Below are 12,416 nucleotides of genomic sequence, written 5' to 3'. Positions count from 1 at the left end.
AACAGACTCAGTAGGTCTGGTATGTAAGTGGACGCCAAAAATTTGGGAGCCCTAACGGATTCATTGATCGTATAGTTACTAGTCAACAAGCTATTAGAGAAATTATTTTCAAAATAGGTATCTGTAGATTTACATATTTGTGAAATCTATATTTTGCTTCATGGCTTTTCTCAACAAAGGTCACCAGTTTCCAATTACAAGTAAAAAAACTACACCATGCTTTTACGGATATACTAATGAACTAATTTACTTCTGGTTAAGCTTTTATTTCGGCTGAGCTTAAAATGTTAACAATTCAATTGTTTTGCCGAGACGTAGTGAATCAATAGTTGAAGCATTCATAAAGTTAATTGAGTGAAAGATCGTAAAACTAACAAAGCAGTAAATTTATCTTGGAAGAATTAAAGATTTATGATATCTTTTCCTCCATTTGCAGGGGAAAGGCGTGCCAGTCTGGTTTTTCTTAAACACCAGGAAAAAAAATTATGATACGTTATGGTATGCTATCAATTATAAACACATGTGAAATTTCTAGCAATTGTTTCCAAATACACCATGTTACAGACCTACGATGTCACTGTCAAGAATGCTCATTTAAAAAAGGTAAAAAAAATCCAAAACCGATGGAGACTGCAGTGGGAAAAATCGAATTGGTTTTATACACTGTAGGACAGAAAAATACGCACCCGGTGCATAGCTCACTTCACGTTGAAAATTATAGCTTTCAAGAATTCGATTTTTAAAAAAAAATCAGGCATTAAGGCAGAATTAAGCCATCGACTACCAATTACTGAATTAAAAATTGATAGAAAATTGAAGATAAATTTTGGTCGCATTTGATTCCAACATTTTGACGCTGATCTTTACTTGGGGTCGAAGATCATATGACGAGTAACCTAAAAGTTTCCTCTACACAAAATTTGGGGATCAATTTAACCCGAAAATTGTCTACGGTTTCAAATTTCAGTTACGATAATTGCTTTGGAGTCGAATTCAAAGCTCCTCTAAAAAGGAGGAACAAGAGCAGAGGACAAATGAAGCTGGATTCTAGCATCGGAAGAGAGAAAAATAGCACAAAAAACTTATTTTATCGAAACATCTATCCAATGAACAAAATGTTTACTTCTGATTTAACGTAGTACGCTTGGGATTATACCAATCCTTGGTAGAACTCACACAGGAACATGTAACACACGCACACGCACGCACGCACGCACGCACGCACGCACACACACAGACACACACACACACATCTATACTCACAAATACACCACACAATTAGAGTCTGAAACAAAAAGTTTTTTTGCTATAGCTTGCCTAGGAAAAAAAGTTAGTTTTTCATACGAAAATTTTGACTTATTCGCTTATTCTAATTTCAAAAATATAGAAATTTCATCGGGTCAAGGAGTTGTTCACAGTGAACCAAATTGATATCCCAGACTACCAGTACTATTTAGGTTGTTATGCAAAAAGAATGGTCAGCCTAACTTTCATAGAAAAAAGTTAGTTTTTCATACGGAAATTTGCGATTTATTCAAATCATTAATTTTGATATATAGTATTTTTCATCGGGTCAAGGAGTTGTTCAAATCGAACCAAACTCGGTATGGAGTATTCCAAGTGTATATAGAATCTAGGGGAAATAGAATTTCTGGTATTGCTTGCCTCTGGAAAAAGTTACTTCTTTCTTTATTTTATTTTATCTAATATATTTTGTAATTTATTATGTTTTTGTTATTGTTTCCGACAGTTCTTAACTATTTTATTGTTTGCTTTTGTTTTGTCTTGTTTTGTTTTGGAGATAGAGTTTAGGCCAGGTTTTTTGCCAGTGCTTTGCTCAAAAATCTCCTATAGTTGAATGTTCATAACTCCGCCGTAGCCGGTCCCCAGCCCGGTTGAGATAAGGAGGAGGGAAACACACCCAAATCATAATGGAAAAATCTCAAGAGTTGATTTTTTTTAATCAAATTGAGATATTTCCGACACTGCTGTAGCTAAATATATTTATAGACTCATTTAGTGCATCGCGTGCTTTCTAGACGTTTTACGGGCCGAAAAATAACGGGGAAAAAAGAGTGTAAAGAGTGTAAAAAAATAATATTTTTACACCTTTAGTGCCCCCCTTATTAAGGGTGGAATTGCATATTAAAGTGTAATTTACGGGTGTAAACTTCAGAAAAAGTGTGTAATGAAGAGTGTAAAAATGAGTTTTAACGGTGTAATAAAGAGTGTAAAAATAAATTTTAACGGTGTAATAAGGAGTGTAAAAATAAGTTTTAACGGTGTAATAAAGAGTGTAAAAATAAGTTGTAACGGTGTAATCTAAAGAGTGTAAAAATAATTATTCCACTCTTTTTCCACCGTTAAATCTTAAAATTACACCACTAAAATTACACTTTAATATGCAATTCCACCCTTAATAAGGGGGGCACTAACGGTGTAAAAATATTATTTTTACACTCTTTACACTCTTTTCCCCGTTATTTTTGGGCAAAATCCTCGGCCCGGGTAAAACCAATTACTGAATTAAAAATTGATAGAAAATTGAAGATAAATTTTGGTCGCATTTGATTCCAACATTTTGACGCTGATCTTTACTTGGGGTCGAAGATCATATGACGAGTAACCTAAAAGTTTCCTCTACACAAAATTTGGGGATCAATTTAACCCGAAAATTGTCTACGGTTTCAAATTTCAGTTACGATAATTGCTTTGGAGTCGAATTCAAAGCTCCTCTAAAAAGGAGGAACAAGAGCAGAGGACAAATGAAGCTGGATTCTAGCATCGGAAGAGAGAAAAATAGCACAAAAAACTTATTTTATCGAAACATCTATCCAATGAACAAAATGTTTACTTCTGATTTAACGTAGTACGCTTGGGATTATACCAATCCTTGGTAGAACTCACACAGGAACATGAAACACACGCACACGCACGCACGCACGCACGCACGCACGCACGCACACACATACACACACACACACACACACACACACACACACATCTATACTCACAAATACACCACACAAAAAGCAAACAAACAAACACATGCGCCCCAGGTCGAGGTGGCCAGACCGAAGTCACCCCTGATCAGACGAGTTTCGAGCGCACACATGTTCCCGGTGCGCTCGAATTACATGGTCTGGAAAAGGCTTCGAGCGCACTTTTGTCTGGACAATGGTCTGGAACTTGCCTGATCAGAGGCCACTTTGTTCTGGGACGGTCTGATCAGAGGTCACTTTGGTCTGGGACGGTCTGATCAGAGGCAGTTTCAAGCGCACACAAGTCTGATCAGAGGCCGATTCGGGCGCACACTAGTCTGACCAGAGATCAATTCAAGCGGCATTTTTTCCCAGTTTTTTTTTGTTTTCTTACTGACTTTTGTTGTCTCGGGTAAGAGACAACAATAAAACAGCATTCTGATCGGAACTTCATCTGAAAATCTGATGGGTTTGATCAGAAACAAGGGGTCCAGCTGATAACAGCTGCCGGTCCCGTCAAGAAAAGATTTTGAATCAAAGTAGATCAAGACGTTTTTATGCAGAGCTGCCTAAGTTCATTTTTTCAGTTAAAAGCTTAAAAAAATTGCATACTCATTAATTTTTTTTGATCATTTTTTTTCGATTTACTTTCATTAACAATACTTTCAGGATTGGTTTTTTGTTAGTTGAATATAAGATTGATAAAATGATATATGAAATGAATATATTATAACGATATTGAGAGATTTGTTAATGTTTAAAATCATTCTCTGATCAGACTATTTCGAACGCACTTTAGTCTGGAGAATGGTCTGGAACTCGTCTGGACAATGGTCTGGATCTTGTCTGATCAGGGGTCACTTCGGTCTAGAACTCGCCTGATCAGAGGCGGCTTCGAGCGCACTTCGAGCGCACAATGTTCTTCGAGCGCATTCTCGTCTGATCAGAGGTCGCACTTGTCTGGGACGGTCTGATCAGAGGCGATTTCAAGCGCGACCTCAACCTGGGGCACATACAGGCCCACACACAAACGCTCAATCGCACCCACAAGCACAAGCTTAAGATCAATGCTAAAATTGCTTAAGATCAGAGCCAAAATTATACAATATCTACTCTTTCGAAACCCAAACTTTTATATGGTCTACACCAGTAACCACAAACCTTAAAGGTTTTTGAGTTTTTTAATTCAGATCTTGGCCGGGTTACACATTCTTCAAATAACCTTCAATCTCGCCCCTTCCGTTATAACCACACAATCGCCCTTTCTTTTATTTTTACAGTAGCAGGATTAAGAGCGCGGTAGCGCAACAAACCCGATGAGTCAAAATGAGCTTTGGCAAGTTAGCGATTGAAGCTGTTTAAACTTAAAACAAGTTAGATAAACCAAAAAATAGATTGAATATTTTGATAGATTAGTTATTGTTAGTAGATTCAAAATAAAAAAGGTGCAGATTTTGCAAAAAGTGGTCTGATTTTTAGTCCGAAAAAAAAACATAATGTTTACAGTTTAATTGTTTTATAAGCTTAACATATAAAAAATCAAGCGATTCTGGGGAGTACGAGAGCGTGTTAATTCATAAATAAACACAAAATTTTCCTTATCTTGAGATTAATCTCAAGGTTTCATTTCTCATTTATTATTAGTAGATAAAAATCAACATTTTAGACATAAACAGCTCAAAACTCTATTCTATGATCCAATAAATCACACAGTTGGGGTCTCACGCTCTATTCAAACCCCATTTTCATAGAAAAAAACGGCTTCTTGAGCCACGGCAGCTGAACTCTGGCGTTCTGCCTCACAAGATGAGAATGACACTGTTGATTGCTTCTTGACCTGCCATATTACTGATCCCCCAACGTCTCTCATCTTGAAAAAAAATCTTAGTGTTGATCGTCTATCATTGACGTCTCAACTCCGGTATGCACCTGAATCAACTCTTAGAGTGCTGTTGCTGGTTCATAGAAAAAATAGTGTAAGAGATTTGTTATGTTTTAGGTATTTCAGCACTCACTTGACAGCATTGAAAAGCTCAACAATTAGGTAATGCATGAAGCTTGTAAAAACAATTGTGATCCACATGATGTTTGGTCTATTTTGCATAGCAATGTATTGTAGTCAAACTACTAGGCCTCCAAAATCGAGTTCTCATCTCCCAAATCGTTGCAGAATTAGAACTGCTGAAGTCTTTTGAGGCCAATTTTAGTCTTCTTGCATCGGTCCCTAAATTGGTTTTAAAAAGTCTACAAACTAAGTTTTTGCGATTACTGTCTAACTTTTCGAAATCTTTTGTTGCTCAAGATAGATTTTGGATAGAAAACAAATCGTTTCCATGCAGTTGCCTAGAAGGAAAGTTTTTGACAGCTGATAAAGAAAACAGAATTTTAATGGAGTCTGGCTTGCTCTGGCTTCAAATTTTTTAAAAAATGTTTTCTCAGTTTTGTACGGAGGATTTTTTTGAAGATCGACTTTGTTTTTTTTTTTTTTCACGGAAAGTTTGGTCAGCCAAATCGCGCAACAAATTTTTTTAAGCATGCTCGCAATGATTGAGTTTTTTACTTCATAAATTTTTCTTCTGGGCAGTCACTGAAATCATCTATGGAACTAATTGCATGCCTTTTGCCGCCTATAAACGATGGACTCACTGGTCCTACAACTCCAAAGTAAACTCTCTTTTTTAGATTGCTTTAGGATTGCTTCTTTTCGAACCAGTTTTTTGAATATTTCCGCAAAGCACAATCTGAAACGTGGGAGGCTTCATCTGTTGTATTTGCTAAGTCTCTAAAAACCAAGTTTCAAGTACTTTTGTGCCAATCTGCATGACATAAAATAATAACAAAAATTCGAAAACTATTGCTTCCTTTCATATTGCTTCTTTTCAATTTTCGTTTGCATGCTCCTGCGATGTGGTCTTTAGCCTTGCAAATATTACAAACAGCGTTGTCTTTTTCGTATCAAATGGCTACTAAATGATCAAGTTCCCTACATAAAGAACACAATCTAGGGTTCTTAAAACTACAAGGCTTAGAGCAGATAATCATTAGATGTGATTTGATTGAAGAGTGTATACCAATTCGATGAAAATCAGTCTGTGCTAACATGGCCATGTGCTCATCCTCATCTACATCATTTCTCTGTCTGCGACTCTCAACAAAGTTGGTGAGACATCTTCAAATTTTCATAAGTTTTCTGCGGTATAGAAACTCAGATGCACCACAATATGCGTTTTTTGTTGTGGAAAGTCATGCAACGCCATTGCATTTCACAATGCCTCAGAAAGCTCCTCATCATGATACAGTAGGCTGAACATTTTTGCGCTCATTTGAAGTACTGATGAATAGCCTGGTCTTCACGGAGTTGTAGTTTGACCAACTTTCTCATCAGAATCATCATTGAGATGGTCTCATCACCAATCCTTGCTGGAGAAGTTTCTAGGCTTTCTGACCATCATCGGGACCCAGGTCGTTAGCACAGTTATTACAAACTAACTTGAGACTGCTGGCGTCTACTGTTAATGCCAGATAGAATGGATTTTGATTTTTTTGAAACTCATTCTCTTATATAGCTGTAGCTCTATCTTCCGTCTGTGCCCCGTATTTCTGTTTTTGTTCATAATTAGAATCTTTCTTCAGTGGTGCTTGCTTTTCAATTTTTTAACTGTACCTGAGGGGATTGCAAAGGGGCCCTTGTTTTACTCAGATGCAAAAAACGTGTACTACTGGTTTCGTAATTTTCTGCTGCACGGCCGCTTCAGTTTGCTGTTGGGTGGCCGTTTTTTGAAGTTAAACTGTCAAGTTTTTTTTCGCAACTACTGATTTAGTTTATATACAATAGGGAATTATCAAAATCCAGATTTTATAACCCAATCAACTTAGAATAGAACAAACTGCCAACATGAACAAGACAATCTGAACGGAAAGCTCTTTTGGCTATTCAACGTTCTTCTGGCAGGGTCCATAACCCTTTAGCTGAGTAAAAGTGCTGTAATTCATTAACTCGTTGCGGTAGGACAAATTTTGGCATATTAGAGACTGAAGCTGTTTGCGCTCAAAAAATGGAGAAAATAGGATTATTTAATTCAAGGCGATTCAAAAGAGAAGAGAATTGTAAAGACTTTAACTAAAACCGGGGGTATTTATAGTCCAAGAAATAAACATAATGTTTATAGATTATTTTTGTTACAACGTTAACAGATCAAAAATCAGCCTATTCAGGGCGTATGAGGTATTGTCAATTAATGATTGAATGCAGAAATTTACTTCAGGTGAGGTCTTTTACAATTCTCTTTTAACCCATAAATATTAGTAGAAATAGTAGATTCCAAACCGTTTTGTTATTTTTATTTGCTCTAATAAGTTAAGTTTCTGAGCTGTGAGACAAATTTCATTTTGATTTCAACTAAATTGAGGTCCAGACCAAAAGGGCCTTTGATCATACCGACCAGGACATAATCCCCAACTCGCCAAACCAACCCAAACTGAAACGTCCTCTGATATGACTCACAAAAGCTTGAATACCTGTGTCCACTTAAAAAATTCCAATTTTATTTTTTTCTTGATGTCTACATGCTCCTGCTCTGTTGCCTTTGGCCTTGCATTTACTCTACACAGTGTTGTCTTTTTTGTATCAAGTGGCTGCTAAATGTTCAACTTCCCCTCCGGAAAAAATCGCAATCTAGGATTTTTGGAATTACTAGGCTTAGAGAAAGTCTTTATTAGATGTGGTTTGATTGGAAAGATTATAGCAAATAGATGAGAAGCAGACTTTGCTAACATGGACACGCACTGATCTTCATCTACATCATCTCTATGTCTCCGGCTTGTCGCAAAAATAGTGAGACATTTTCTAAGTTCCACAAAGTTCTCTGCGGGATTGAAGACCTCTTGCACCAAAAAATCCTCTTTTTGTTGTTAAAAGTCATTTTAAAAAAATGCACATATCAACGTCTCGGAAAACTGCTCAATAACATGACGCGGTCGGTTGAACATTTGAAGCGCTCTTTTGACGTACTGATGAACGGCCAGGTAATCACGGAGCTTTTTGGCCAACTGTCTGATCAGACGTACCACTGTGATGGTCTCATAACCTCTGAATCCTTGCTTGAGAAGATTCTATGCTATCTGTCCATCACCAAGACCCTTGTTGTAAATACAATCATCACAAACTAGCTTGAGGCTGCTGGTGTCTAGTTTTAAGTAGAAACAATTTTGATTTTACGGCTCTCATTTTTTAGAATAGCAATAGCTCTCACTTGCGTATGAGCTTCATATTCCTGTTTTGTTCATCACTAGAATCTTCCCTCAGTAGTGGCGCTTGCTTGTTAAGTAGTTCAACTTTACTTGTGGGGGTTTCAAAGGAGCCCCTGATTTGTGCAAAGGCAGACAAACGTATACTACTGGTTGGGTAGTCCTTTGCTGACCCACTGAAGATTCACATTCACATTTTTTTTCGCAACTACTGATTGCGTCGTAATACATGAGGGAATTCTCAAATTTTAGATCCTATGACTCTTATCAGCCTCGAAGAGCAAAAAGTACAAACATGGACACTACAATCTGAAGGAAAACCCATTTGGCAATTCATTGTTCTGCTACGTGGGCTCAAAAATTGTTAGGAGGCAGGACAAAATTTGCAACTTTGAGACTGAAGATGTTTGCGCTCAAACAAAAAAAGAAAATAGGACATATTGAATTTGGGCGATTCAAAAGAGAATAGAAGTGTGAAGATTTTAATTAAAACCGATGGTTTTTATAGTCCGAAGAATAAACAAAAAGTTTATAGTGAATACTTGCTAGAAAGTTAACAGATCAAAAAACCGTCTATTCTGGGCGTATGAGGTAACGTCAATTCACGGTTGAATGCAAAAATTTACTTCAGGTGAGGTCTTTTACAAAGTTCCACTTACCCTGAAGAATTAGTAGGTAAAAATTATTATTTCACAATCACACAGCCCGGAACTTGTTCAAATTCATTTTTCAAGCCGTTTTGTTTTTGTTATTTGTTTTCATAAGTTAAGTTTCTTAGCTGTAAGAAAAATTTTAATTTGAGTTTAACGACGTTGAGGTCCAAACCGAAATGATCAGACCGACCAGGAAACAAGTGCCATCTGATCAAACCAACTCAGACTGAAATGTCCTCTGATTAGAGAAACGTGCGCCTGAATATCTGTGTGCATTTAAGCACTTAAAAAATCCAATATTTCCTTTTTTTTATGTTTACATGCTCCCGCTATGTAGCTTTTAGCTCTGCAAATACTACATACAGCGTTGTTTTTTTGTATGAGGTGGCTGCTGAATGTTCAATTTCCCTATATAAAAAAAGCAATCTAGAACTTTTAGAATTACTAAAGCTAGAAAAAGTCTTTATTGTTTGTGAATTGAATGAGTAGAATATACCAATCAGATGAGAATCGTCTTTGCTAACATGGCCAAGCGCTGATCTTCATCTACATCATCTCTCTACCTGAGGCTCGCTGCAATGTTGGTGAGACACTTTCAAAGTTCCACAACGTTCTCTGCAGGATTGAAGATCTCGTGCATCAAAATGTTCATTTTGTTGTGGAAAATCTCATTGAAATATTGCATTTAACTACGTCTCGGAAAACTCCTTAAAACCATTATGCAGTGGGCTGAACATTTAATGCACTGTTTTGAAGTACTGATGAATGTTCTGGTCTTCACGGAGTTTTTTTTGGCCAACTGCCTCATCAGATGTATCACTGTGATGGTCTCATCACCTCTGAATCCTTGCTGGAGTAGTTTCTAGGCTTTCTGATCATCACCGAGACCCTTATTGTACAGAGAGTCATCACTAACTAAATTGAGGCTGCTGGTGTCTAGTGTTATAATCAGGTGGACCCGATTCTGATTTTATGGCTCTCATTTTCTTGAGCAGCAACAGCTCTGACTTACAATTTTGCCTCGTATTCCTTTTTTTGTTCATCACTAGAATCTTCCCTCAGTAGTGGTGTTTGCTTGTCAAATTTTTCATCTGTGTCTCTGAGGGTTTCAAAGAGGGCTTGTTATGTGCAAAGGCAGAGAAACAGGTACTACTGGTTGGTGGGCCTTTTGCTGGCCCACTGAATTTTAATTTTCACGTTTTTGATCGCAACTACGGATTTCCTGATTTCGTTTTTATACATGAGTGAATTCTCAAATAGTAGATCTTATGACTCTCGCCAACCTCGAAGAGCAAAAACTGCAAACATGTACACTACAATCTGAACGAAAATTTATCTTGGCAATTCAACGTTCTGCTGCGTGGGCCCATAACCTGTTAGCACGATAAACGACACTGTAATGCAACAACCCCGATGAGGCAGGACAAGTTTTTGCAAGTTTGGGACTGAAGCTCTTTCCGCTCAAAAGATTAGAGAGAATAAGAGAAAATAATTTTAGGCGATTCAGAAGAAAAGAGAAATGTGAAAATTTTAATAAAAATCGGTGGCATCTATAGTTCAAAAAATAGCAATAGTTTGGAGTTAATATTTGTTAAAAAGATAACAGATCAAAAACTACATCTAAAGAGCGCACAATATTAACTCTGATCAGACTCAAATGCGCTCGAAATTGCCGATGACCATACTAATTCACGATCGAATACGCCTCTTCTGAGACCAAAGTGCTCTCAAAGTTGCCTGTTGTTTGAATAAATCTCTCGACGTCGCGATAATATAATCATTTCAGGGCAATTCAAGTTTTCAATCAAATAGTTGACCAACGAAATGCCAATTCTAAATTAAATGCTATTGGAAAGAGAACCTAAGCGCCAAAAATATTATTTAGTATTACATTAGTTCGTGTTTTTAATCAATAGATGGACTTAGACAGCTTTGCATAAGAACGTCTGGATCTAGTGATGCCAAATGTTTTTGAGGGCACTGGCAGTTGCAATCAGCTGGACCCCTGGTTCTAATCAACCCCATCAGATTCTCAATGGGGTTCTGATCAGAATGCTGCTGTATGGCCGACTCTTGTCAGAGAACATCTGTCAGTAAAAAAAAACAACAATAACTTGAAAAAACCTCGCTCGACTTGGCCTCTTATCAGACAAGTGTGCGCTTGAAACCGCCTCTAATAAGACATTCCCAGACCAAAATGATCTCTGATGAGACGAGTTCTATACCATTGTCCAGAGAAAAGTGCGCTCGTTGACAGAGCTCAATTTGGTCCGGCCACCTCAACCTGGGCACCTCTCTCCGTTCTAACGTCACCCCCGTTTTTTCTCTTCATTTTGACTTCAAGCCTTCAATTCCTTGTTACGTATACGAAAATCAATCCATTCAATTTCTGTTTAAAGCCAAATGGTCATGAGAAGCTCTATTTCTCCATCACAATAGCTTTGAGTCTTCGATTTTGAAGCCTTTAAATTCCTTTTTGACTGCGTGTATTCATTAAAAACTGGGGGAAAGGCTGTAATTGGCGTTAACATTAATTTTCAGGGCTCTATAAAAGCAGACAGACAATAAGCCATTAGTCAATATAGTGCGAAAGACCCAAGGTCGAGTCAAGGATTATTTTCCCCGTGAACAGACAAAATCATTGAAAAACAGCGTAATTTTTTAAAAAGATGTGCTATAGAAGCATTGAAAAACAGACAAAATTTGAGAAGACAAATGCTTTTTAGGAATAAAAGAGCTAAAATTGCTATTTGCAATTTTGCAAACAAAAATTATCAACACACAATTTGTTGATCACAACAAACAAATGCAATTTTGACTCAAGTATCAGGATCATTGAAATTAAATTATTTATTTTATTTGTTTTTATTTCTGCGATGAAAAAAGCTGCGGAGCCAAACAAAAAGAGGGATTGTAAAATAGGAGCAATCGCACAAAAAGCTGTGGAGCCGAATTGGCGAACGAAATCTAGTAACTAATTAACTTAAGCACTCCGGGGATGAAAACGGGGCGAAAAATTCTTAACAAAAATATACTAAAATATTTTTCTTCAGGAAGCTTGTTTTGGTATTTCGAAAAGCATCCTGAAGCTCTATAGCTCAAGATCTCTATATGAGATGATTGAAAACATGTATATTCATTTTTGATTTTCTAGAGTTTTAGAATAGTTGAAACTGTCCCGCTCTTCAAGTAGCAGCCTTCATTGGGAGTTGCGGTCTTATTTTGAGGATCGGGGACTGGGTAAACATCTCGATCGGCACGTGTCATATTTTATCAACAAATAATCACTCGAACATAAAGTAAAATTCAAAATTGAAACACCTTTGCTCCGAATGTCTCCTTGTAAATAAATTGATAACTAGTTGATATTATATATATAACCCTATGTATACACTAGCCGCCTATTTATCATGAATTTTCCATAGCGCACCGCTTATAATGATACAAGATGCAAAGCGCCAGCTATAATTATTTACTTTGCTTTGGGCTAGCAATATGCAGCACTATCAACCAAAACATTTGACCACATGAGTAC

This window comes from Convolutriloba macropyga, chromosome 13, assembly GCF_964194025.1.
Source record: "Convolutriloba macropyga chromosome 13, txConMacr16.3, whole genome shotgun sequence".
Lineage (NCBI taxonomy): Eukaryota > Metazoa > Xenacoelomorpha > Acoela > Convolutidae > Convolutriloba > Convolutriloba macropyga.
The sequence above is the reverse complement of the archived record's forward strand: the minus strand, read 5'-3'. Positions refer to the sequence as shown.